This window comes from Chrysemys picta, chromosome 6, assembly GCF_011386835.1.
Source record: "Chrysemys picta bellii isolate R12L10 chromosome 6, ASM1138683v2, whole genome shotgun sequence".
Taxonomy (NCBI): domain Eukaryota; kingdom Metazoa; phylum Chordata; order Testudines; family Emydidae; genus Chrysemys; species Chrysemys picta.
The window spans coordinates 92,582,159-92,607,212 of record NC_088796.1 but is presented as its reverse complement, the minus strand read 5'-3'; the positions used below and the strand labels follow the sequence as shown (position 1 = coordinate 92,607,212).

At 43.4% G+C, this 25,054-nt stretch overlaps 2 long non-coding RNA genes across 2 annotated transcripts in view; one reads left to right on the top strand and one right to left on the bottom strand.

Moving 5' to 3' along the window:
- LOC101947123 (uncharacterized) overlaps nucleotides 1-5,588 on the bottom strand; it is a 20,687-nt gene extending 15,099 nt beyond the window's left edge. Inside the window, exon 1 of the long non-coding RNA XR_010588626.1 lies at nucleotides 5,305-5,588. This is a non-coding gene — a long non-coding RNA (uncharacterized LOC101947123). The remainder of the gene's footprint in view (nucleotides 1-5,304) is intronic.
- Nucleotides 3,409-25,054, top strand: LOC101947302 (uncharacterized). The gene is made up of 3 exons (XR_006174496.2): nucleotides 3,409-3,488; nucleotides 4,427-4,504; nucleotides 24,021-25,054. It is a non-coding gene; the product is annotated as an uncharacterized LOC101947302 (long non-coding RNA).

Genomic DNA, 25,054 nt, shown 5'->3' with positions numbered 1-25,054 from the left:
GACAAACTCCATTCCTGAGGTGTATACTACAAATAAATTTAAAAAAATTGCAAGAGGACCAAAAAAATCCCATCATGGCTAACCAGCAGAGTAAAAGAGGCGGTTAGAGGCAAAAAGACATCCTTTAAAAATTGGAAGTCAAATCCTACTGTTGATAAATTGTATAGTCAATTGCTTGGCGACACTTTAGATTTATTATGAAATATATTCAAGAGGCCAAATAACTAATCTCAGTCAGGTTTATTGCAGTGAGCCAATAATAATAGGGGACAGGGAAAAAGTTCCATATGATCTGGGAAGCCATCTCAGGCAGCAATGTCACATTCACCTTATGCAGTAGGTGTGCTCCCAAAGTTACACATTTCAGCTGGTATTTTTATATGATGATTTTACAAGTTACACATCTCCTTACATGTCACTGATATTCAACCAGTTTGTCCCAGTTCCCTAACTTGTTGGTTCTGTTCCTCCTTTATCTTTGTTTTGGTTACTAGCATTTCAGGTACTGGTCTGTGAAGGTAGTTCCATAGCTTGTTCTAAGATATAGAATGAATATATCTTGATTTTGACAAGTTCCCTATCTGCTTATGCCAAATGTTTACTTCAGCAAATGCAAGGTGTCATGGGGTACTTAGCTTATACCATAATCCTGTTCACTTATGCTATTTTAGGCTATATCACTGTTACAGAACTTGTGCTTACTGTTATTGGTGCTTAATGCATATTAATTATATGGTGAGGATAATACGCATTTTTATATATATATATATATATATATATATATAAAGCCAGCATATATTAGTCAATGCTACCGAGGAAAATAAAAAGGACCACAAACTTTGGCAAGTCAAGAGTAAAGATATAATTAGGCAGGCCAAAAAATAATTTGAAGAGCAGCTAGCAAAAGACACAAAAACTAACAGCAAAAAAATGTTTTAAATACGTCAGAAGCAGGAAGCCTGCCAAACAATTAATCAGTGGGGCCACTGGACAATCAAGGTGCTAAAGAAGCACTCAAGGAAGATAAGGCGGTTGTGGAGAAGCTTAATGAGTTCTTTGCCTCAGTCTTTACTGCGGAGGATGTAAGGGAGATTCCCACACCTGAGACATTCTTTTTAGGTGACATATCTGAGGAACTGTCCCAGATTGAGTGTCAGTAGAGGAGGTTTTGGAACAAATTGGTAAATTAAACAGTAATAAGCCACCAGGAACCAAGAGTTCTGAGGGAACTCAAATATGAAATTGCAGAACTCCTAACCTGTTGCTTAAAACAGCCTCGGTATCAGATGTCTGGAGGGTAGCCAATTTTTTAAAAAGAGTCAGAGGTGATCCTTGCAACTACAGGTTGGTAAATCTAACTACAGCACAGACAAACTATAGTGAAGAATAACAAGGAGTCTGGTGGCACCTTAAAGACTAACAGATTTATTTGGGCATAAGCTTTGGGCTCAACTCATGTTTTTTACCCACAAAAGCTTATGCCAAAATAAATCTGTTAGTCTTTAAGGTGCCACCGGACTCCTCGTTGTTTTTGTGGATACAGACTAACCTGGCTACCCCCTGATATAGTGAAGAAAGAATTATCAGATCCATAGATGAACATAATATGTTGGGGAAGGGTCAACACAGCTTTTGTAAAGAGAAATCATGCCTCACCAATCTATTGGAATTCATTGAGGTTGTCAACAAGCATGTGGACAAGGGTGATATAGTGGATATAGAGTACTTGGACTTTCAGAAAGCCTTTGACAAGGTTCCGCACCACAGGCTCTTAAACAAAATAAGCTGTCATGGGATAAGAGAAAAGTTCCTCTCATGGCTCAGTAACTGGTTAAAAGATAGGAAACAAAGGGTAGGAATAAATGGTCAGTTTTCACAATGGAAACAGGTAAATAGAGGGGTTCCCCAAGGATCTGTATTGGGACCAGTGCTGTTCAACATATTCATAAATGATCTGGAAAAAGGGGTAAACAGTGAGGTGGCAAAGTTTGTGGACAACACTCAATTTTCAAGATAGTTAAGTTGAAAGCTGACTGAGAAGATTTACAAAGAGATCTCACAAAACTGGTGTCTCGTCAAAAAAATGGCAGATGAAATTCAGGGTTGATAAATGTAAAGTAATGCACATTGGACAACATAATCTCAACTATACATACAAAATGATGGGGTCTAAATTAGCTGTTGCCACTCAAGAAAGTGAATTTGGAGTCATTATGGAGAGTTTTATGAAACATCTGCTCAATGTGCAGTGGCAGTCAAAAAAGCTAACAAGTTAGGAACTATTAGGAAAAGGATAGATAATAAGACAGAAAATATCATAATGCCCCTATATAAATCCCTGGTATGCCAACATATTGAATACTGCATGCAGTTCTGGTAACCCTATCTCAAAAAAAATTATTAGAATTGGAAAAGATACAGAGAAGGGCAACAAAAATGATTAGGGGCATGGAATCACTTCCATATGAGGAGATATTTAAAAAGACTTGGTGCTGCTCAGCTTAGAAAAGAGACAACTGAGGTAAGATATGGTAGAGATCTATAAAATCATGAATGGTGTAGAGAGAGTGAATAAAGAAGTGTTATTTACCCCTTCACATAACACAAGAACCAGGGGGCACCCAATAAAATTAATAGACTGCAAGTTTAAAACAAAACACAAGAAGTATTTCTTCATACAACACACAGTCAACCTGTGGAACTCCTTACCAGAGGATGTTGTGAAGGCCAAAAGTATAACTGGGTTCAAAAAAGAATGACAAAAGTTCATGGAGGACAGGTCCATCAATGGCTATTACCCAAGATGGTCAGGGACATAAACCTATGCTCTGGGTGTCCCTAAGTCTGACTGCCAAAAGCTGGGATTGGATGACAGGGGATGAATCACTTGATAATTGCGCTGTTCTGATCATTCCCTCTGAAGCATCTGGCACTGGCCACTGTCAGAAGACAGGATACTGGGCCAGATGAACCATTGGTCTGATCCAGTCTAGCCGTTCTTAGTTTCTTATAAACACAACGTGGTAGAATTGCAATGGGAATCATAACTTTCAGTTCCCTGACTTTTGTGGATCTGATTCTCATTTACACTAAGATTCTTTTGTATCACTCTGGTTAGTGTAAAAGGACATTGGGGTAAGTGAGAATCAGGTCCTTGTGTGCTTCAGTACTCAATCATAGCATTGCATTAATTAGGGTTACCGTCCGTATTTCCCCAGACATGTCCGGCTTTTGTGTCTCTAAATAGCCATCCAGGAGGAATTGGTAACAAGGTTAAAATGTCCGGGTTTTTTTTCTCCCTCGCCTCCCTCCCTCCCTTCCATGCAGAGTGCAGCTGCTGATTGGGCAGCTGGGCCAATTGAGCTGCTCCCATTGGCCTCCAGCAGCCAGAGCCCCCCCTGCTCCTCCCTCCCTCTGTCTGCAGCCCTGTGTAACACACAAACCGACCCACCAGGCAGCGTGTTTTGCCTAAACATGGAGCCAGAATGGTAAGGGGAGTCCGGGGGGGCAGTCAGGGAGTGGGGGAGTGTTGGATCGGTCCCTGGCCTCCACCTGCCACCCCCTCTCCACGCGTCGTCCCCCTCGTGGGACCCCCTCTCCCTGCCTGCCTCTCCCTTGCCTGCTTGTACTGCCAGAGCCAGCAGCAGCTGCTGTCCGCTTCCCCCGGGTCCTAGCGTCTCCCATCCACTAATGGGAAGACAGGCTGTCCTTACCCTGCCCTTCCACCCTAGCCCTGAGCCTCTCCAATGCCCCAAACCCCTCAGCCCCAGCCCTCATCCCCCCATACCCTAATCCTCTGCTCCATCCCTGAGCCCCCTCCTGCATCAAGAACCCCTCATCCTCAGACCACAGCCCTCACCCCTGCATCCCCTCCTATCCTCAAACTCCCTCCCAAAGCCTGCACCCCCTCCCTTTGCACCGCCCCCACCCCCAAACTCCATCCCAGAGCCTGCACCCCTAACCCCCTCCTGCACACCCACCCCCTGCCCCAGCCCGGAGCCTGCACCCAGCACCCAAACTCTATCCCACAGCCTGCACCCTGCACCCCTCCTGCACCCTAATCCCCAGCCCAGGATCTGCACCCCAGACCTCCTCCCCACACCCAACCCCCCTCCCAGAGCCTTAGGCAGATGGGGGGCGGTTCTGGGCACCACCAAAATTTCTACAACCCTGCCACCCATGCGAGTGGATAAGGGTCGGGGCAGTCAGGGGACAAGAAGCAGGGGGGGTTGGGGTTCTGAGGGGGGCAGTCAGGGGGTGGGAAGTGGAAGGGAGTGGATGGGGCAAGGCAGGGGCGGGGCTAGGACAGTGCTCCCCCCCCCCCAGTGTCCTCTTTTTTGATTGTGGAAATATGGTAACCCTACATTAACATAGATTTTTGCACTGAATATATTTTGGCCTGTATTTCTTTGCTGAAATACCACAGCAGTGGCTGCTGAATCTCACTGAGCTCTTCCCTGGGTTTGCTGCAGATTAATGAGCAGATGGAGAGGAAAGGAAAAGGGTAAGTTGGTTTTGAAAGAGATCTGCTGTCATTGACATCTCTCTGCCAATATTTTAGGACACCTGTAACCATGGGGAACTAGCTTCATTTTATTTTGTAGCAATCATCTACAGCTTCTGACATGCTACATGCTCAGTGGGAGTTCCCTGTGCTGTATTTTTCAATACTTGTTCATTTTGATGAAGTAACATTAACCATTTTTCTCCTTGTCTTTTGAAATAAGTCAGTGGAATATTGGCGATAATAAGTCTTTACACAGACGCTCATGCATGTGATACAGGGTGGGTTTTGATAACTACAGTTGTCAAGGCTGCTTCCCCACTTTGAACTTTAGGGTAGACTTCTAAGCTTAACTACCAGCTTAGATCTGGTCCGCTGCCACCATTCCCAAATGGATTCCCTTCCCTGGGAAGCCTTGAGAAACCTTTCACCAATTCCCTGGTGAATATAGATCCAAACCCCTTGGATCTTAAAACAAGGAGAAATTAACCATTCCCCTTCTTTCTCCCACCAACTCCTGGTGAATACAGATCCAACCCCCTTGGATCTAAAACAAGGAAAAATCAATCAGGTTCTTAAAAAGAAGGTTTTTAATTAAAGAAAAAAGTAAAAAATAATCTCTGTAAAATCAGTATGGAAAATAACTTTACAGGGTAATCAAACTTAAAGAGCTCAGAGGACCTCCCTCTAGCCTCAGGTTCAAAGTATAGCAAACAAAGATAAACACTCTAGTAAAAGGTACATTTACAAGTTGAGAAAACAAAGGAAAACTAACACGCCTTGCCTGGCTATTTACTTACAAGTTTGAAATAGGAGAGACTTGTTTAGAAAGATGTGGAGAACCTGGATTGATGTCTGGTCCCTCTCAGTCCCAAGAGCGAACGAACTCCCAAACGAAGAGCACAAACAAAAACCTTCCCCCCCCCCCAAGATTTGAAAGTATCTTGTCCCCTTATTGGTCCTTTGGGTCAGATGCCAGCCAGGTTACCTGAGCTTCTTAACCCTGTACGGGGAAAAGGATTTTGGAGTCACTGGCCAGGAGGGATTTTATAGTACTGTACACAGGACAGCTGTTACCCTTCCCTTTATAGTTATGACAACAGTGTAACCTTCCAAACAATTTAAGGACTGCATCTGTCTCTTAAAATACCATTGATGAGATCAGAACACTGAAAATAGAAGGAAAGACGTGAGACAATGCCTCTCTGCCAGTCTGCTCTCCTGGGTTGAAAGTCAGGTTCTTCATTAAGTCTTTTTAGTTCATATTTACAAAAAACACTACCACCACAGCAAAAGGAACTTCCTACATTTCTCAGCCCAAAGCAATTAATTCAGTCTCCATGAACCAAACCTAGGCCTCAATCCTGCAGTTTTTTGCATGCTTACAGACTGCTTGCACCCCACTAAGCCCCACCAAGAGCAACAGGGCTCTGCACAAATGCAACAGTCCATCCTCATGCAACAAATTGCAGAATCAGTGCCCTAATTTCTTGCTCCCCTATTATTAACTATTAATGCTGGATGGCCTTTTTAAACCAAATTAACAATAATTTGTTATTAAAAAGGATTTGAAGTCTCGGGAGGGTTAAGTCATGATAGTTTTTGTAGTCAGTCTACATTAATCTTATCAGATCCAGTTTTTCATGTCAAGAGAGGCTGGGAAATCTCTCTGGAATGCCACACAGAGTCACACAGAACAGAGTCAGCAAAAGGCACTAGACAGAAAACTAATACCTTCTTATTATCTAAAGATTTTGGCACCAATTTGTATAATCTACTTTACAGCTATTAGAGAGCAAGTGTCAAAAGAAGCTAAATCTTCCAGTTATCCATTTTTGCCTTCCCAAAGGCAGTCTGATAAGTGTACACTTTCTCTTTATTTCAAGGTTTAGAAATGACATTTGTTGTCTTGGTACCTAAGTCCCTAGAAATTAAAACAAAATCAAAAGGTGCAAGAGTTAAAACCTCTATTTACCCTGTTGCAGAAATAATCCCATCAGCAATGCAGAGGTGTAGCCAAATGGGTGATCTTTACACAAGGTTAGCATTGGAATCTCCAGGCTCTTGGAAACTCCTTTCTGTGATCCGTAGAAATCAGTAGGTGAAATTCACCCCTGTGCAGAAGACCAGCTTCAATTCCTATACATCACTCAAGTGCAGTTAAGCCCTTAGAGTAAAGTTCTGTGCAGAGGTATAGCACAATTTAAATCTTCAAAGTAGGGCATAAGTGTAATTTAAGTGGTATGTTGGTTTATGCTGGTACTCTGCAAAAGGGTGAGTTTCACCCCAGATGAAGAGCTTTGATTGTGGCAAACTGAAGTAAAGTTCCTTTCAGAACAATTTCTTATGTTGTTTTTCTTAGGGAAACCTATTGTATTTTCCTTTAGCCCCTATTCCCCCCCCCCCCCCTTTGCATTTTCACAGCAGGCAGCATCTACAGGTAAACAATTGTTTGTAGAAATCAAGTTTCATTATCATATCAATGGAATGTAATATACTAACAGACTTTAAACAATCCTAATAATAGAAATCCAAAAATTGTCAGATTATTCAGAGTATTTACAGTATTGACGGGGCCTCTGAATGTGTGAATAGTCAGACTTGAACTCTTCCAAGACTAGAGCAAGTTCAAAGCCCTGGTATGTCATTTGAAATGTAATTTTTCCTAGCATTGAAGTAAGGTTTTTGATTTGACTTATGACCCCAAAGTCTGATGGTTTGATAGTCAGTATCTTTCTGCCAACCATGGTAGGAGAAAAGCTCCATTGGCACAGTCACCAAGAAATTTTTGGGGAGATCAGGGCGGGGAGTCATTTTGATCTGAATTTAGGGGTAGGTGGGACTTAGTTTGGCTTTGACCCCCTTCAGGCTCCCCAGGCATCTCTGGACAGATTCCCTTCTGTGTTTCCCCTAGGCAATTCCCCAGTGGCAGAATTTGTCTGGTGCTTGTAGTCTCCAAGAACTTCTCTTCTTAGTCATTATAAATACATGCATTAAATTTCCCTCGCACTGTCCTCCTTTCACTGCCTTCCTTCCCATGTGTCCTCCAAATCCCATCACTCTCTTCTTCCTGCACCAACTCCCACAGCATCTTTTCCCTCCCCAAACTACCTCACTCTCCTCGCTGCCCACCAGTAGCCCAGAATCTCCTACCTCTCCCTGATAACCATCCTTAATCTCTTTTCCCTATCCCAACCCCTCTTTCCTCTCACTCTTTTCTACCTCCCACAAAACCTTCTGACTCTGTCAACTCTCCCTCCCCAAATCCCTTCACACTACACTCTCTCTCCCCCTCCATCATCTCCCTTAAGTTTCTGCTACAGCCATGCTGCCTCCATCCCTTGTCCCACTAGCTCCTCTATACTGTTCCTAATCTCTGCTTCCCCTAATCTGTTTGCCCCCTCCTTCATTCCTCCTGCCTAACCCAGCTTTGTGGATCATAGTGTTGCTCCTGTGATTTTCTAGATCCTTATGACATTTAGCATTGCAACACCTAAGTCCTTTTGTAGATTCCACCCATTGTCCTTAAATTTCCATAATAGTTCATTACTTAAGTTGCCAACATGTAACACATCAGACCATTTTCCCAAGTCCAGTGGTTCTCAGCTAGGGGTCTGGGGAACCCTGGGAAACCACAAGCAGGTTACAGAGGGTCCGCCAAGCAGGGCCAGCATTAGATTTGCTGGGGTCCAGGGCAGAAAGCCAAAGCCCCACCACATGGGGCTGAAGCCCGGGGCTGTGAACCCCACCATCCAGGGCTGAAGTCAAAGCCTAAGCAACTTAGCTTTGTGAGCCCTCCTGTGGCAATTGTCCTGCTTGCTACCCCCGTAATGCCAGCCCTGGCTTTTATATGCAGAAAAACAGTTGTTGTGGCACAGGTGGGCTGTGGAGTTTTTATAGCATGTCGGCGGGGGAAGAGGGGGAGACCTCAGAAAGTAAAAGGTTGAGAACTCCTGCCCTAATCAAACACATTGCACATAATTGCATGACTATTGTATTGTATGTTAAATCTCTTTGAACTTCAGAAGAGATTCCTGACCTCTTTGATTACAATTGTATCTTCAGCATGTAGTGGAGTTTACAGGCAGATACTTTCTCAGAATGCAACCTCAAACCTTTCAGAGTGCAGACATCAGACTGATATTTCCCGCAAATGTGAAATGCTATTCACTCCTTTGATGTGGACCTAAATTGTTTACCAGGTTCCCCAGCTTCTCATTTCAGCCTCCCTCACCAGGTGTGAAGGGTTAGTCTCTTGAGATCTCAAGAGCTATTATAAATAATTAACTACCCCATCCTGCTTTTTTCCCCATGTAAAATGAACTTTCAACAACCCTAGGAGCTCTTGTTGTGATTTTGATAATTTTGTGTTAAGTATTATGAAGCATCTCCACACAGACACACATTAATTAATTCAAATTGGCTTGGAAATGAGTGCTGCCAAATGGATTGCAAATGGGCTGAAGGACTGTAAACTCAGGATAATGATCAATGTCAGTGTATCATCTTGTGGGGAGGTATACAGTCAAATGTAACAAGGATAACAGGAGACCCAGTAGTCTCATTTAACATTTGCATTAATGGACTGCAAAAGGGAGGGGAGTTCACAGCTGACGCTAAATTGGCAGATGTTGTGAGCATCAGTGAGAATAGAGAAAATAATGCAAAGGACCAAGAGAGATTAGAAATACAGGCAGGAAGTAAAATGAGATCCAGTTTGGAAATATGAAAGCTAATAATACTCATCAGGATAAAAATAATCTGGACTACAGATACTGTGTTTAATGGGAAGCAGCTGGAAAGCAGTAATGCTGAAAGAGATCTAAGGGTGGCTACAGTGAATTAGGTGCAAGTTTGCAATAGGATATGATGACAACAACAACAAAAGCCTGTGCAATTTGGGAATGCATAAGCCAAGCATCTTCCCAAACACACCAGTGTCCCTCTTTGTATACAGCTATAGGAAGCACAAATCTAGAGTACTGTGTTTAGTTCTGGGCAGCCCACTGCCAGAAAGATGTTCACTAGCTGGGATGGAATTCAAAGAACAACAAAAATAGTTAGCAGTCTGTCTATAGGGGTTGACAGACTGTGGAATAGTTTCCCAAAAGAAATGTAAAAGCTGCATCCCCTGAATTTGGACTAGGGAAAAAAAGCTGAAAAATATATTGCTGGTAACAATACTGCATTGGTCTATTACTTGACCTAAAAAGACATTTCCCTCTTTAATACACTGACTAGAATGTTATTCTGGAAACTTTATTTTTAAGTAGAGCTTGCTTGGTAGACAGTAGAAATATTTTCTAGACTCCTTTGGGGCTCATAGAAGAACTAGAAGCACTCCTACTTGTCTCAGAAAAATGCTACTACATTCCTATAAGTCTTGGTTGTATATCTCAAGGGCCCATGCTCAAAAACTGGTGGAATCAAAGGGATGCTCAAAGTTTATAATAATCCTATTCCTTAAGAATAGAAGGGCATATCAGATGTGGATGTACCTTTCAATTTATTATTAATACAAAACTGCTGGAAGCAGTTGTTTCTGTGAGCTATAACTGAACTGTGATGGTGCAGACGGGGGGCGGGGGGAGAAGGCAGCTGGTCAAAACTGGTCATGGAAACAAAGTGCCGAGCCCAATTAAAAGCCAATATTCTTCAGCTTCATTTGTGACAGTTATTTTTGTGCAGAGCCCCAGGAGATGTGAATATAATACAAAGCACAGAGAGCAGTAAACACTTGAAGAAAATGTATTCACTTACCAATCTTGGAGAATTTGTAATGCAATCCGCGGCAACAGTTCTGTAACAATGGAGTCTAATTAAAGATATTAAACTGAGTAAACAAACCTCTTATCAATCGAAGGAGGAGCTGGAGGACGAGATCACTCTGCCTTTGGGTTTAGTGATTAGAATCGGAGCTGCTGGCACCAGTGCTGAATCTGATGAAAGAGGGAAATCCTTGGTGGTTTCCTATTGCACATATATTTGATCCTGATTCTACCATCAATCCTCAGCCACAATCCCTACTGAACGCATTAGGGACATAATCCTGTAAAATACTGCACACCAACTGCAACTCCCATTAAAAGCAATGGGAACTTAGGGTTCAGCACTCTGCAGGATTTGGTCCCTGTTCTGCACACACGACAATGGCAGGATTGAGTGATAAGAAGTATCAAAAAAGCTTTCAAGCATTGAGTGCCCCTCTTTGTGTGGAGATACCCCTTCCATATGTCTGAGTCTCATAGAAAGAGTCCCAGAAGCCAACCCAAACTGCTGTTCACATTGGGCCAGTTTGTGCCATAAGGAGTTTGGAGAAGTACAACCTTTATGATGCAACCTATTCCTCCCCATCTCCACGCTTAGTGTACCCAAAACAGAGAGAGGAGGAATGGGTCCTCATGTCCACCCTGCTCCCAATGGGCTGTTGTATACATTTAGGAGTGAATGAAAGGAGCCATCTCTGCACTCCCCCAGTTATGCTGCCCTTGCATAGGGTGCACGGACCATGGAGGCTCCTTGTGCCATCCTCCGGTCTGTACCATGTCAAGCCCCCAAATTGATACCCACCCACTTAGATTTTTAGATATTTGGGATACACGTAATTCTCCAAAGCAGATGCCTAAATTATGCAAATCTGGGATTTATATATACAACTGGGCACTCAGGCAAGTAATTACTGATTTTACCTTCCTGAAGCATACAAACACAATACCTACAACTCTGGGGATCAGTTTTCAGCTTGTCTCTTTTCTGTGACTGCAAAGCTCGTCAGTGCAAATCTAGCTGCTCATTTAGCTTAAACACATTTGGGTTTTACATGTACAAAGGTAATTGTAAAGACTGTTAAAGGAAGAACGTGAGGTAGTTTTGCCCCAAATATTCAACATTGGGGGAGTCCAAATCCTAATTTTAAAACAATATTTTCCTGACATTTAAGTAAAATATAAATAAAAACACTGTGTTTTGGATTGGAACATTCCCCGTTGTATTATTACCGGTAATCATTATTTGTATTACCATAGTGCTTAGAGGCCCCATTGTGCTAGATCCTATACAGTCCCAATAAAAAGACGGTCCATACCCCGGGAGTTTACAGTGCAAGCAAAAGCTTACAATCCAAATGTGGCAGGACTGTACTAATGCATCAGAATTGGAAAGTGATGCTGAAAACTGTTGCCTATAAAAGTGAAAATGATTAATCCATTTTTGAGCTGAGTGAAGGGTAAAAAGTAATCAAACTACATTAATCATGAAAAGTAAATTAGTTTAAAAATAAAAAGCTTTCCATCGTAATAATCTATGTTCTTTTTAGTTACACCGTCTGGAATTTGTTTTTAAATATTTGATTTTTCAACTTGTCCCTTTTTAAGATTTTCTCCTTCTAGTTGTCCCTGCATAATTATATAAATTATATAATTTCCCCCCCTCAGATTTAAAAAAAAAAAAGACAAAAGAAACTCCTTCATGAAATTACCCCACAGTACATTAAATCACAATACCCTTTTTAGCAATTAGGACATGGGTGCATATTCAAGTCAAATATGATTTTAATACACCTTTCTTCCTTTTGCAGCCTATTGGGCTCATGTTTTCATACCACTCCATGGTCTTTGATTTACAAGTAGTTTGACTAGCTCCTCCAGCTCCTTGTTTCCATTTCTCAGGACTCTCTCTGGCTGGTCTCCCCTTACTCACCTCAGAAAAATTTTCCAATTCCTTTAGTGGTTTGTTTACTTTTTTGCATTGGGCTCCCCTCTGAATATAGCTGGATGTGGAAGCTTTACACCATATGGATAAAGTCCTGCAAATCTGTGGATATCTGCTTTATATCCACAGACAATTTTTGCAGGTTGCGGATGGATGTGGATGAAAATTTTATATCTAGAGCCCTGCAATTCTGTGGATATCCACTTTATATCTGTGGATATCTGTATTCTCAAATGCGGATATCCATGAACCATTTTTGCGGATCGCAGATCAGATACAAATTTTGTATCCACGCAGGGCTCTAAATATGGATATGCCTTGGGATCTGGGTCCTCCACTTGCCTTCACAATATACGAGTATCTTTCACCACTTATCCTTCAGTGATTGCATCTTCATTTTGATCTGTAAAGTAGTGCTGGTGTGTTTGGTGGAATCACAGAATAATAGAAATTTAGGACTGGAGAGGTCCTCAATAGATCATCTAGTCCATTTCTCTGTACTGTGGCATGACAAAGTATACCAAAACTATACCTGGCAGGTGTTTGTCTAACCTGTCCTTAAAAACTTCCAATAACAGGGATTATACAACAAAACATATCCAGTTTTTTAACCTTTATCATAGGTCAGGTTTTGTAAACCCTTTATCATTGTTATTGCTCTTCTCTGGACTTTCTCCAATTTGTCCACATCTTTCTGAAAGTATAGTGCCCAAAAATGGACACCATAGTCCAGTTGAGGCCTCACCAGTGCCAACTAGAGCGGGACAATCACCTCCCATGTCTTAGGCCATGTCTACACTAGTGAGCTTACTGCCATAACATTGCTCATGTGGCCACTCAATGCTGATGGGAGAGAGCTCTTCCATCGACACAATTAAGCCATCCCCAATGAGTGGTGGTAGCTATGTCGTCAGGAGAAGCTCTCCTGACGACATAGCACTGTGCACACTACCACTTATACCAACAAAATTTATGTTGCTCAAGGGTGTGGTTTTTTCACACCCCTGAGTGACATGAGCTTTGCCGACATAAATGATAGTGTAGATATGGCCTTATATATGACACTTCTGTTAATACACCACCGAAGGATAATAGCCTTTTTTGCAACTGATTAACATTGTTGGCTCATATACAATCTGTGATCCATTATAATCTCTAGATGCTTTTCTGCAATACTATGACCTAGCCAGTTATTCCCCATTTTGTAGCTGTGCATTTGATTTTTCCATCCTAAGTGAAGTACTTTTCACTTTTCTTTATTGAATTTCAGCTTGTTGCGTTTATGATGTTACACTCCATATTCTTTATGAAAGTATCCTTATGATTTGGATATGACATAACTAAGATATACTTTATGCAAGATGGCTCATGTAAGATATCATTGGAAAGGTTATGATTTACTTAATGTGATTATCCAATTTGTATGCATGTATCATTTCTGTATCGAAAGTTAGGAATATGGACTATGTAATAATTAAGCTGAGTCTTCTCAGAGCTGATCTCAGTGTCTGTGTCTTTCTGCAGTGGGATGTGGCACTGCCTGTGTGTGTGCTAGCGGAGGTTTAAGATCCTGGCTCAGCAAGACAGTTTAAAGGGGGCCCAAGCTGGCAGAACAGGCAGGCTCAGTGGTATCTCAGCACATCAGACAGCATCTTAAGAGGGGGCAACCCGTCACAAAGTTCAAAGCAATTCTCTAACCCCTCCCAGTTTAGTGTCATAAGCAAATTTTATAAGCATACTCATGAAATAAATGAAAATCTTGAATAGTAATGGATCCCAGTGCAATTCCTCTAGATATGTCCTTCCAGTCTGACAGTGAACCATTGATAATTACTCTTTGGGTATGGTTTTTTTAACCAGTTGAGTACCTACCTATAATAATTCCATCTTAACCACATTTCCCTAGTTTGGGACAGTAACAAAAGCTTTACTAAAATCATGATTAATCACATAGACTCTCAGACTTTAAGGCCAGAAGGGACCATCATCTAATCTGACCTCCTGCACATCACAGGCCACAGAACTTCACCCACCCACTCCTGCAATAGGCCCATAACCTCTGAACATAAGAACGGTCAGACCAAAGGTCCATCTAGCCCAGTATCCTGTCTGCCGACAGTGGCCAATGCCAGGTGCCCCAGAGGAAGTGAACCTAACAGGCAATGATCTTGATTTAAAGACCTCAAGTTACATAGATTCATTTACTCTAGTTCAAACCAGCAAGTGACCTGCACCACATACTGCAGAAGAAGGCAAAAAAACTCTCAGGGTCTCTGCCAATCTGACCTGAGGGAAAATTCCTTCCCAACCCAAATATGGTGATCAGTTAGACCTTGAACATGCGGTCAAGACCCAGCAGCCAGACACCTGGAAAATACTTCTCCGTAGTAACTCAGAGCCCTCCCCATCTAGTGTCCCATCTTTAGTCACTGAAGATATTTGCTAATAGCAGTCGCAGATGGGCCATATGCCATTGTAGGCAACCTCATCATAATATCCCCTCCATAAACATATCAAGCTCAGTCTTAAAACAAGTTAGATTTTTTGCCCCCACTACTCTCCTTGGACGACTGTTCCAGAACTTATTTCTAACCATCAGAGGAACTCTTTATCTAATTTCAAGCCTGTGCATAGGGTCACAGTAACATTCACTCATTTTTGGCCCAGCCATCCTGAGCAGCACCGCAACTTGGTGTGCCAAGTTGTAATGCCTGGAGTGGGAGAGCTGGGGCAATCCCTGGGGACACAGGAGCTTCTGCTATGATGTGAGTGTGGGCTGGGCTTGCACCCCACACCCATGGCCTCTCCTTGTCATCAGGCTGGAATTAGGGTTGGGTGCCAGGCCCCGTGGTCCATGCCTCCTTGGCAGGGCAAGGACAAGTCAGCAGCAGAGGATGATGATGATACTGGCCTATGATTTTAATGAGTTATAGTTGAATTTCATTTGTCATAGCATTTTTATCAAAAACCATGAAACCTGTGACTTTTATTAAATTTACTGCAACTGTTCCATGATGTTTTATTTAAAAATGCTGTGATAAATCTGCAGCCCTACTTATCACCCTGCTATCTTCTATGTGCTTACAAATTGATAGTTTTATAATTTATTCCAGTATCTTTCCAGGAAGCAAAGTTAGGCTGATTGGTCTATAATTCCCCAGGCCCTCTTTGTCTGCCTTTTAAAAGATAGGCTGCCTTTAAATGATACAATATTTACCCTTCTCCAGTCCTCTGGGACCTCACCCATCTTCCATGAGTTCTCAGAGATAATTGCTAATGGTTTCGAGATTACTTCAGCTTGTTCTTCAAGTATCCTAGGCTGAATTTCATCAGGCCCTGCCAACTAGAATTCATCTAACTTATCTACATGTTATTTATCCTGAGAGATAAGGTGGGTGAGGTTATATCTTTTATTGATTAAAGATAAAAGATATTACCTCACCCACCTTGTCTCTCTAATATCCTGGGATTGACACAGATACTCTACATATTATTTAACCAGTTCTTTCCTTATTCTACTTGTGTTCCTTTCCTCTTGCTGTTAAGCATTCAGTCACAATTAATTTTAATAGTGAAGACTGAAGAAAAATAGGCATTAAACACCTCGGCCTTCTTGGTGTTGTCTGGTATTAGATATCCTTCCCCACTAGTTAGTGGACTTTCTTTTGTCTTTCTCTTGCACCTACTCAGGGCTGTCCCTAGCCATTTTGGTGCCTTATGTAGCCCCCCTGCAGGGAGGGGTGTGTGTGACAACAGTAGGGTTACCATATTTAACAAATAAAAAAAGAGGACCCTCCACGGGGCCCTGGCCCCGCCCATTTCCCAACCCCAGCCCCACCCCAACTCCGCCCCTTCCCAGCCCCAACCCCGCCCTAACTCCGCCCCCTCCTCCCTCCCACTCCCAGCCACGCGAAAAGGTCTGCCAGAGCGCTACCGGCTTCACGGTTTGCCGGACAGCCCCCAGACCCTGCGCCCCCAGCCGGTGCTTCCCCAGCGCAGCTGGAGCCTGGGAGGGGAAGCGCCCAGCCGGGGGCACAGGGTCTGGAGGCTGCCCGGCAAACCATGAAGCTGGTAGCGCTCGGGCTTCAGGCAGCCCCCATGCCTCCGGACCCTGCGCCCCCGGCCGGGCACTTCCCCTCCGGGGCTCCGGCGGCGCAGGGTCCGGAGGCATGGGGGCTGCCCAAAGCCCGTAGCGCTTGGCTCTTAAACAGAGCCGAAGAGTCAGGGGAGGAGCAGAGCCGCCGCAGCCGGTGGCTCTGCTCCTCCCCTGACTCTTTGGCTCTGTTTAAGAGCCGAGCTGCCCGAGCGCTACCGGCTTCGGGCAGCCCCCATGCCTCCAGACCCTGCGCCGCCGGAGCCCGGGAGGGGAAGTGCCCGAAGCTGTTTGGCTTTTTGGCAATTCCCCCCGGATGGGGCTTTGATTGCCGAAAAGCCGGACATGTCCGGGAAAAACTGGACGTATGGTAACCCTAGAAAACAGGCCTCCGTGGGGGCGGGGGGAGAGGAGCAGGCTTGGGGGAGGGGGGAACCCCCCCCAGTACTCACCAGTGGAGCGGAGTGGAGCTGGTTGTGGCCGGGTTGCTCCACTTCCTGCCGCCTGGTGAGTGCAGGGCGGGCTTGACCCCACATTCATGGGGTGGCGGGAAGTGGAGTGACCCGGCCCCAGCCCCAGCCTGCTCCAATCTGCTCCCCTGGCTCCCATCCTTGGGGCATGGGAGAGAGGGGGGAACTGCTCCCCTGCACTCACCGGCAGCGCGGCTGGGAGCTGGAGGTGCGGAGCGGACTAGGGCCGGGTCACTCCACTTACTGCCACCCAGTGAGTCCTCAGGGGAAGAGGTGGAGTGGGGGTGGGGGTGAGGGTGGGGCAGAGCAGGGGTGGGAAGAAGCGGGGCGGGGCAGAGCGGGGGCTTTGGGGAAGGAGTGGAGTGGGGGCGGGGCTGGGGCACAGCAGGGGTAGAAAGAGGTGGAGTAGGGGCAGGGGCCATGGGGAAGAGGCGGAACAGGGGCTGAAGCAGCACGCAACTGCGTAGGGCACCAGGAAATTTGGTGCCCTACGCAGCTGCGTACTTTGCATATGGGTAAGGACAGCCCTGCTCCTATTATATTTAAAGAACATCATCTTATTGCCCTTTATGTCCCTTCCTAGTTGTAAGACATTTGTAAGAACATAAGAAAAGCCATACTTTGTCAGACCAATGATCCATCTAGCCCAGTATTCAGTCTTCTGATACTAGCCAGTGCCAGATACTTCAGAGGAAATGAACAGAATAGAGCAATTTCAAGTGATCCATCCCCTGTCATCCACTCATGGCTTCTGGTAGTTTGAGGCTTAGGGACACCTGGCCCATGGGGTTGCTTTCCTAACCTTCTTGGCTAATTGATGGACCTGTCCTCTGTGGACTTCTCTCATGCTTTTTGAACCCAGTTATACTTTTGGCCTTTACAACATCTCATGGCACCTGTTTCCACAGGCTGACTGTGTGTTGTGTGAAGAAGTACTTCCTTTTGTTTGAGTTTTCACCCTGTTGCCTATTCATTTAACTGGGTGACCCCTAGTTTTTGTGCTATATGAAGGGGTAAATAACACTTCACTTTTCCCATACCATTCATGATTTTATAGAGCTCTATCATATCCAGGGCCGGCTCCAGGCACCAGCTTACCAAGTAGGTGCTTGGGGCGGCCACTCCGGAGAGGGGCAGCAGGTCCAGCTGTTCGGCGGCAATTCGGCGGACGGTCCCTCACTCCTGCTCGGAGTGAAGGGCCTCCCGCCGAATTGCCGCCGCAGATCGCGGCTTTTTTTGGTTGGCTGCTTGGGGCGGCCAAAACCCTGGAGCCAGCCCTGATCATATCTCCCCTTAATTGACTCTTTAGCCTTTCTGATTTTGTCCCTTCATGCTTGTGCTTTTAAATCACCTAGGCAGACCGCAGGGCTCCTAGGCACGCACAGCCTGCTGGCTTCCAGCCCCAGACAGACCCCAGGCACTTTCTCCGCCATGCATATGGGGTGGAAGCTGCTGCCAGCCACCAGGGAGCATGGTGCCCGTACCCCTTAGCCCCAGCAGCCACTCAGCATGGTCAGCAGAGCCGCGGGGCACGGACCCAGGGAAAGGGGGGGGGGCGGCAACCACGAATGATTCACATGCATGCCTGAGCCAAATAACTCATGTTCCATGCAAGCCTAAGTTTTGTAACAACTGCAGTGATGTTGGTCTCTTCATTGTCATTCTTACCTGCTCCTGATCATTTCCTGAGCACTGTTTATCTGTTTGGCGGAAATACACCAAGGAAAAAGCTCACTGTGTGTCCATTCCCCCACTCTTCTTAAAAACAGGAGGCACTTATATGTGTGGTGCCCAGTCTAAACAAATTGGCAAGCTTTATGAAAGAACTGCATGTCTCTTACTGTCAGCTGTGCTTGCTGTTTCTCTTCCTATCCCCCTGTACTGACCTAGGCCCATTGAGAAGTGTGCAGACTAGTTTGTTGCAAGGTTTTAATACATTAAGGAACCAGTTCCAATGTTGGGAGAAAAACAGCTTCTGGCTGGTTAACTTTTTTTCTTTTGTACGTTTCAAGAGCAGGCAGCTAACTTCAGTTCCAGGCAAAATAGTCTTTATCTTGCAAATCCTCCAACTACAACACAATGCAGATTTTTTTTTTAAATTGCTTGAGAAAAGACCTGATCGTTTTAGAAAGTCTGTTAGAAGAGCTGAGCACACGTGAGTTTGAATTTCATGACTCTGGACAATAAAACCATCTTTGAAAGGGAGAAACAGGCCTTTTAGAAAAGCTAATTGCACAATCTTGAAATCAAGAGACACTCTGGTTCCAAGAAGCAAGTTCATACTTGGTGTTGATGTAACAAGAGCAGGGTTTGCGTGTGTGTTGTGGGGGAGTTGACTCCCTTTGCTGGGGCCAGCATAGCCAGCAGCAGCTTGCTGGGCACCAACCAGTGCAGGCGCAGCACTGCCCAAATGTCAGGCGGACCGCGTCCACGCTTGTGGTAGGGGGCCCATTGACTGTTCTGCCCTGAGGCCCGGAATTGCTGTTGACAGGCCTGTCTTCACCCAAAAGTTGTACCACTTTAACTATATTAGTATAATTAAAGTGACACAATGCTCCCTCGTGTTATCCCTATGCTGTATAAAAGTGCTTTACATTAGTATAGCTATTCCCAAATGGGAAAGGGAATAATCTATAGCAGAATAAGGTACCTTTATACCCTTATACAGGAACTCCTCACTTAATGTTATAGTTATGTTCCTGAAAAATACTACTTTAAGCAAAACAATGTTAAGCGAATCCAATTTCCCCCTAAGTAAATGGGGGGGGGGTTAGGTTCCAGGGAAACTTTTTTTGCCACACAAAAGACTATATTCTCTCTATATCTATAATACATATACACAGTATAAGTTTTAAACAAATAATTTAATACTGTACACAGCAATGACGATTGTGAAGTTTGGTTGAGGTGGTGAAGTCAGAGGGTGGAAGATTTCCCAGGGAATTCCTTACTGCTAAATGATGAACTAGCACTCAGCTGAATGCTCAAGGGTTAACACGTTGTTAATGTAGCCTCACACTCTACAAGGCAGCATGAATGGAGGGAGGGGAGACAGCATGGCAGAGAGAAACAGAGAGACACACCGTGTGTGTGTGTGTGTGTGTGTGTGTGTGTGTGAGTGTGAGAGAGAGAGAGAGAGAGAGAGAGACTAGCATTGTCCCTTTAAGTACTCTGACCCCATTCTAAGTATATTGCCTTTTTAAGTAGATCAACAAGTTGAGACAGCAGCTGCTGCCAGCAAGCTCCCTCTGTCCTGAGCCCTGTCATGTCCCCCCTGGCACAAGGAGTCACAGCACAGCTCACGTTTGGCCCAGCCAAAAAGCGGTCAGGTGACAGCTGGGGTAGCCACTCCCAGCTCCACAGCCTTTGCTATATTCTCTGAAGAGCCCCCGGGTGTCCAAAAGGTAGCCACAGGAGCAGTTGTGCCTAGGATTGGAGGCCTATTGGATGGAAGAGCTGCCGCAGAGTCACAGAGCCTCCATATGGATGGCTCCCTGGGATTCCACAGATCTCAGGGAGACTGCCAGTTTAGTGAATGGGCACTGAGGCCAATTCTTTGAGAGGACAGCACTGCAGCCTCTGACAGGAAGCTATGTGAGGAACTCTGCGAATGGGATGATTGTGGTGGTTTCCCTTCTGCATTACTTTCCATATGAGTGATTGATCTGAGCCAATATGTTTTATTTTCAATTTCCCATCTAGTGAGAAGTAACTTGATTTAATCATTTGGTTCATATCCTGGGTCATATCACTAGGCTGCAAGAGGATGCATAATTAATCATGTATTTTACAGACCTGACATTCCCCACTGCCATCTCCACTCCCTTCAATACACAATTTCATGCTTATATACTGTCTTAAATATGTTTAACTTCAGTGAGTAATATTTACATAATCACCACCTGACCTATTCACCCTTTAATGAATCCAAGTTTTTTTGTTTGTCTGTTTTTTCCTCGGGTTTCTCAGTTTCTCAATCACCCTCCCTGGTAGGTATGAAGGACAATTCTCTTGAAATGTCAAGCTACATACTGTGGCTAATTAACTACCCTATCTTCATTTTCTTACAAGAATGATTTTAAACAGCAGCTGCAAAACCCACCTTACTTTGAGACTTTGATTAAGTGCAATGTATTGTCAACCCATGCAAACGGAAGGAATTAAAAGCTACACTCAGTTTTTCAATGCTCAAACAATTGAGGCTCAGGTCAATTTCAGGCAAAAGTTCAAGCCAGTTCTTATTTTATTTCGTAAGTTCATTCTGCTTCAGAAGTGGGGTCCATAGAGAACAGCCTGGCTCATGTACGTAATAAAGAAATCAGAGACAAATGGGCTGGCTAAGCCGGAGGAGCAAACCAGACATGGCAAACTATGTCCCTGCATCCCAGTGCACATATACACATGTAATAGGCACTTTTACACAACAAACCCATCCACCAAATAGAAATTTCAGAGTTTCCTTCCCCCAGGACCCAGTCCTACAAGATTTTCTGTGGCAGGAGGTGAAACTCCCACACTCCCTGGGTTTAGATGGAACATAATGCCTTAGGAGATGTTTTTTCAAATTCTTTGATTTGGGCTCCTAAAAAGCCATAAGTCTCTTCATCATATACACAATCATTGATCGGAGTCAGGCTTTCAGTGGGATAAATAGGGCTTATCAACCAAAGGACTCATCACTACATTTCCTTTTTCTCTCACATTCATCAAATTAAGTAAGGGCTTGTCACAACACAAAAGGTGCACTGCTTTAATTATACCAGATTAGTTAAAATGGGACAACCCACCTAGTGTGGATGCAGTTATATTGGTATAAAGAAGCTTTGTATCAGTATAGCTATTCCTGTATGGGAATGGGGATAAAATATACTGTTATAAGGCACCTTTATACCAATATAACTGCAGCCGCACTACAGATTGTATGGTATAACTATTTTGATTTAAAAAAAAAAAAATCACACTGCTGACTTGGATAGTTATACTGGTACAAAAAGTGTGTTAGACTAGGCCTAAGTTTTCAGAATACATTCCTTGTAGTAAAGTGGTCATAATAGGGTTAACTAGGTTACCAAGAGTATTATGGGATGGAGCCAGGCTACACCTCTCCCTTGCTTCCTGTTTTAGTCAAAGAATTGACTATTAAAGTAAAAACACTGGGAAAGGGTAGGACTAAATCAATGGAAACTTTTATAGGAAATTCATGATTTTCTGCACCTCAGAAAATTATTAAAATTACATTTCCCTCTCTGGATTTAAAGACCTAAATAAATGTTCAGCAACAGTGATGAGTGATTTTTAGTGCCCAACCTGAGACAACTTCAGGAGGCCTGGTTTTCAGAAAATGATAAGTACCTGCCATCTGAAAATCCCAATTTAAGGTGTCCCAAATTGGGTACTCACAATCACTTGCAAAAGTTAAGCCAAAATCTTTCAGCATAATCAGATTACCCTAAAATTTGTTCTCAAGATAGGAGAAGTCTCTTTGATTTTGAAACTCTGTTGATCCTCAATCCAGTTAGCAGAAAATAATTTCCCAAAGATACAATATGCTATTATCATATCCACTATAGGTTTTCTAATCTACAAAGAGAAAAATATTAATATATGGGATACATAATTAGAAACCCCATTCATAAATATACAATGGAGAGTTGTATGGAGAAAAGCAATTTCTTCTTGAATCCAAGAAAGCTACTATACATTTATAGTATCTATGCATTTGACTCAGGCACCAACTCCATGGGTGCTCCGGGGCTGGAGTACCCATGGGGGGGGAAAATAGTGGGTGCTCAGCAACCTCCGGCAACCCTGCGGATCTGTGCCACCTCCTCCCTCCCAGCACCTCCCACCCACCATGATCAGCAGTTTGGGGAGGAGGAGTGCAGGTAGGGAGAGGGGATAGAATGTGGGTGGGAAGAGGCGGGGTAGGGGTGGGGCCTGGGGCAGAGCAGCGTCAAGTACCCCCCAGGAACAGAGGAGGTCAGAACCTATCATTTTGACTCCATTGAGAATATATATGATTTGGCCTCCAATAAATGTTGGTGTAATTGTGTTAATATTGATATCTTCTTACATATTTGGTTGAGCTTTATTATAATCCAGCATGTGGCCTCTGCTGTATAAAGAATTACCAAAATTCAACTCCCCTGAGACCTATTTTTCCTCTTAATTAGGAGTTTCAGTTGAAAAAACATAACAGGAGGACAATTTTTTAACAGGCTATGTAGTCTCCTCCTGTGTTAAAAGCTGCAAGAGAGACTTTCTGTGAGGAAATCTCTGTGAGGATTCCCGTGTGGTGATTCCCTCCCATTGGGTAGACGGGGAATGCATGGATAATACTTGTGGAGCAGTAATGAACACTCTCCATCTCCTCCATGAAATAAGCCACGATAACTGAAGGGAGAAAGTCCAGGATTGAAGTATTTTAGAAATGTATCTACCCTTTCATTGTTGTGTTATTTTTCATTATCTTTGGACTCCTTTGTATGAGGTCCAATTCTTACCAAACATGCGATGTTATATAAAAGTGGGGGATCATAGATTGTATGTTTTATATGTGACATTGCTAGAGAGACAGATATAACATACAGAGTATTACTTATATGGCATCTTATTGTAATAATTCTTTTACAAAATAGAAAAGATATTTTTGTTCAATTTCCTTTTTGACTCCATTTGTTGTGTAATGTGAACATTTTGAGACCTAGGTTTTTTTTCATATTTGGGAAAAACAAAAATCCTCTCCTCCTTTTTAAACCCCGAGACATTTTCTGCAGTGCAGTCATACCATATACATAGGACGCTCAGGCTGACTTACAGTAATATGCAGTAAGAAGCATCTCTATGGAAAATAAAACAATGCACTTTTTCCAAGAACCTGCAGGAATCAATACATTTTGCTGAAGCCAGCAAATTTGTTTCATGTATTTGATTCTCTGGTTACAGTTGAAAGACATGGGTAAATGCCACCTTCTCGGTAAAAAAGAAAGACAGTGTTTCTCTAAGACACATTGATTGTATGTTTAGCGGTTGTTAAATGCTTCAGAAAGAATTGTGTGTGTTTAATTAAAGGGCATCCACTTGCTACAAAATATATTTTTTAAATGAACTTTAAGACAGGATTTAATGAAGACCTTTTTTAACCATCAGATTTTATTAGGTGAATAATTCTTTCATTCACCCATCTAATATTTCATTCATATCCTTTGTTTTCTGCATGCTAAAATCAGTTCTCTTTGTTCAGCAGCCATGCAGGTCCTATGACAATAAAAATGATATTACCTGGAAATGAGGAAATCTGCCACTTTCTTTGGGGAAATCCAGTATTTTCAGTTTTAGCTCTCCACCTCCAAAATAGAAAACAGTGTTCTGAAGATCACTACTAAAAATATGCTGAAAGACAATGTATTGCAATACAAGCCAGCAGCAGAAGGTGCAACATATGCTGCAACAACTGCAGAATGCCAGTGATCTGAACTGTACAGTGGACTCTCTTCAAAACACAAGATTTGCAATAATCACTGTCCTGCACTAGCACCTTTCCTAAGTACAGAATGGCACCCCTGGTAACTGTATGTATATGGGGTAGTGAATATTGAAATGCTTATGACACCACTGTGTAAGGGTTATATGAAACATATGCCTTGAATGATTAATAGCTACTGATTCCTACTGACCCAGGTAAAATTAAAAAAAGCTATTCACCTCTGTTTATCCCGAAATAGGAGCCACCTAAGAAGTAAAGACAATAAGAAAATGGTTCACATGAGACACTTTTAGGAACTACAGATCTCCCAAGGTTGAGAGTTCCTCTCCCCAAGAATAGAAACTATGGAAACTAAAATGGCTAATTTTGGGGGGGGAGGGGGTATAGCTCAGTGCTTTGAGCATTGGCCTGCTAAACCCAGGATTGTGAGTTCAATCCTTGAGGGGGCCACTTAGGGATCTGGGGCAAAATCAGTACTTGGTCCTGCTAGTGAAGGCAGGGGGCTGGACTCAATGACCTTTCAAGGTCCCTTCCAGTTCTAGGAGATAGGATATCTCTATTTATTTATTTATTTAAATGAGTGTACTGTTAATCACCTAGGCAAGAATCTCTCATAATTTGCATATGGATTAAACCTCTTTCTCCCTCCCAACCTCGCTAAAAAAGAACCCCAAGTTCCCAAGCAAGGGTCACAGACTGCTTTCTTATGCAAAGTGTTTTCACCCTCAAAGTATAAACTGTATATTATGTTCCTGTAAATCAAATATACACTGAATAATCTTTCACCCTAA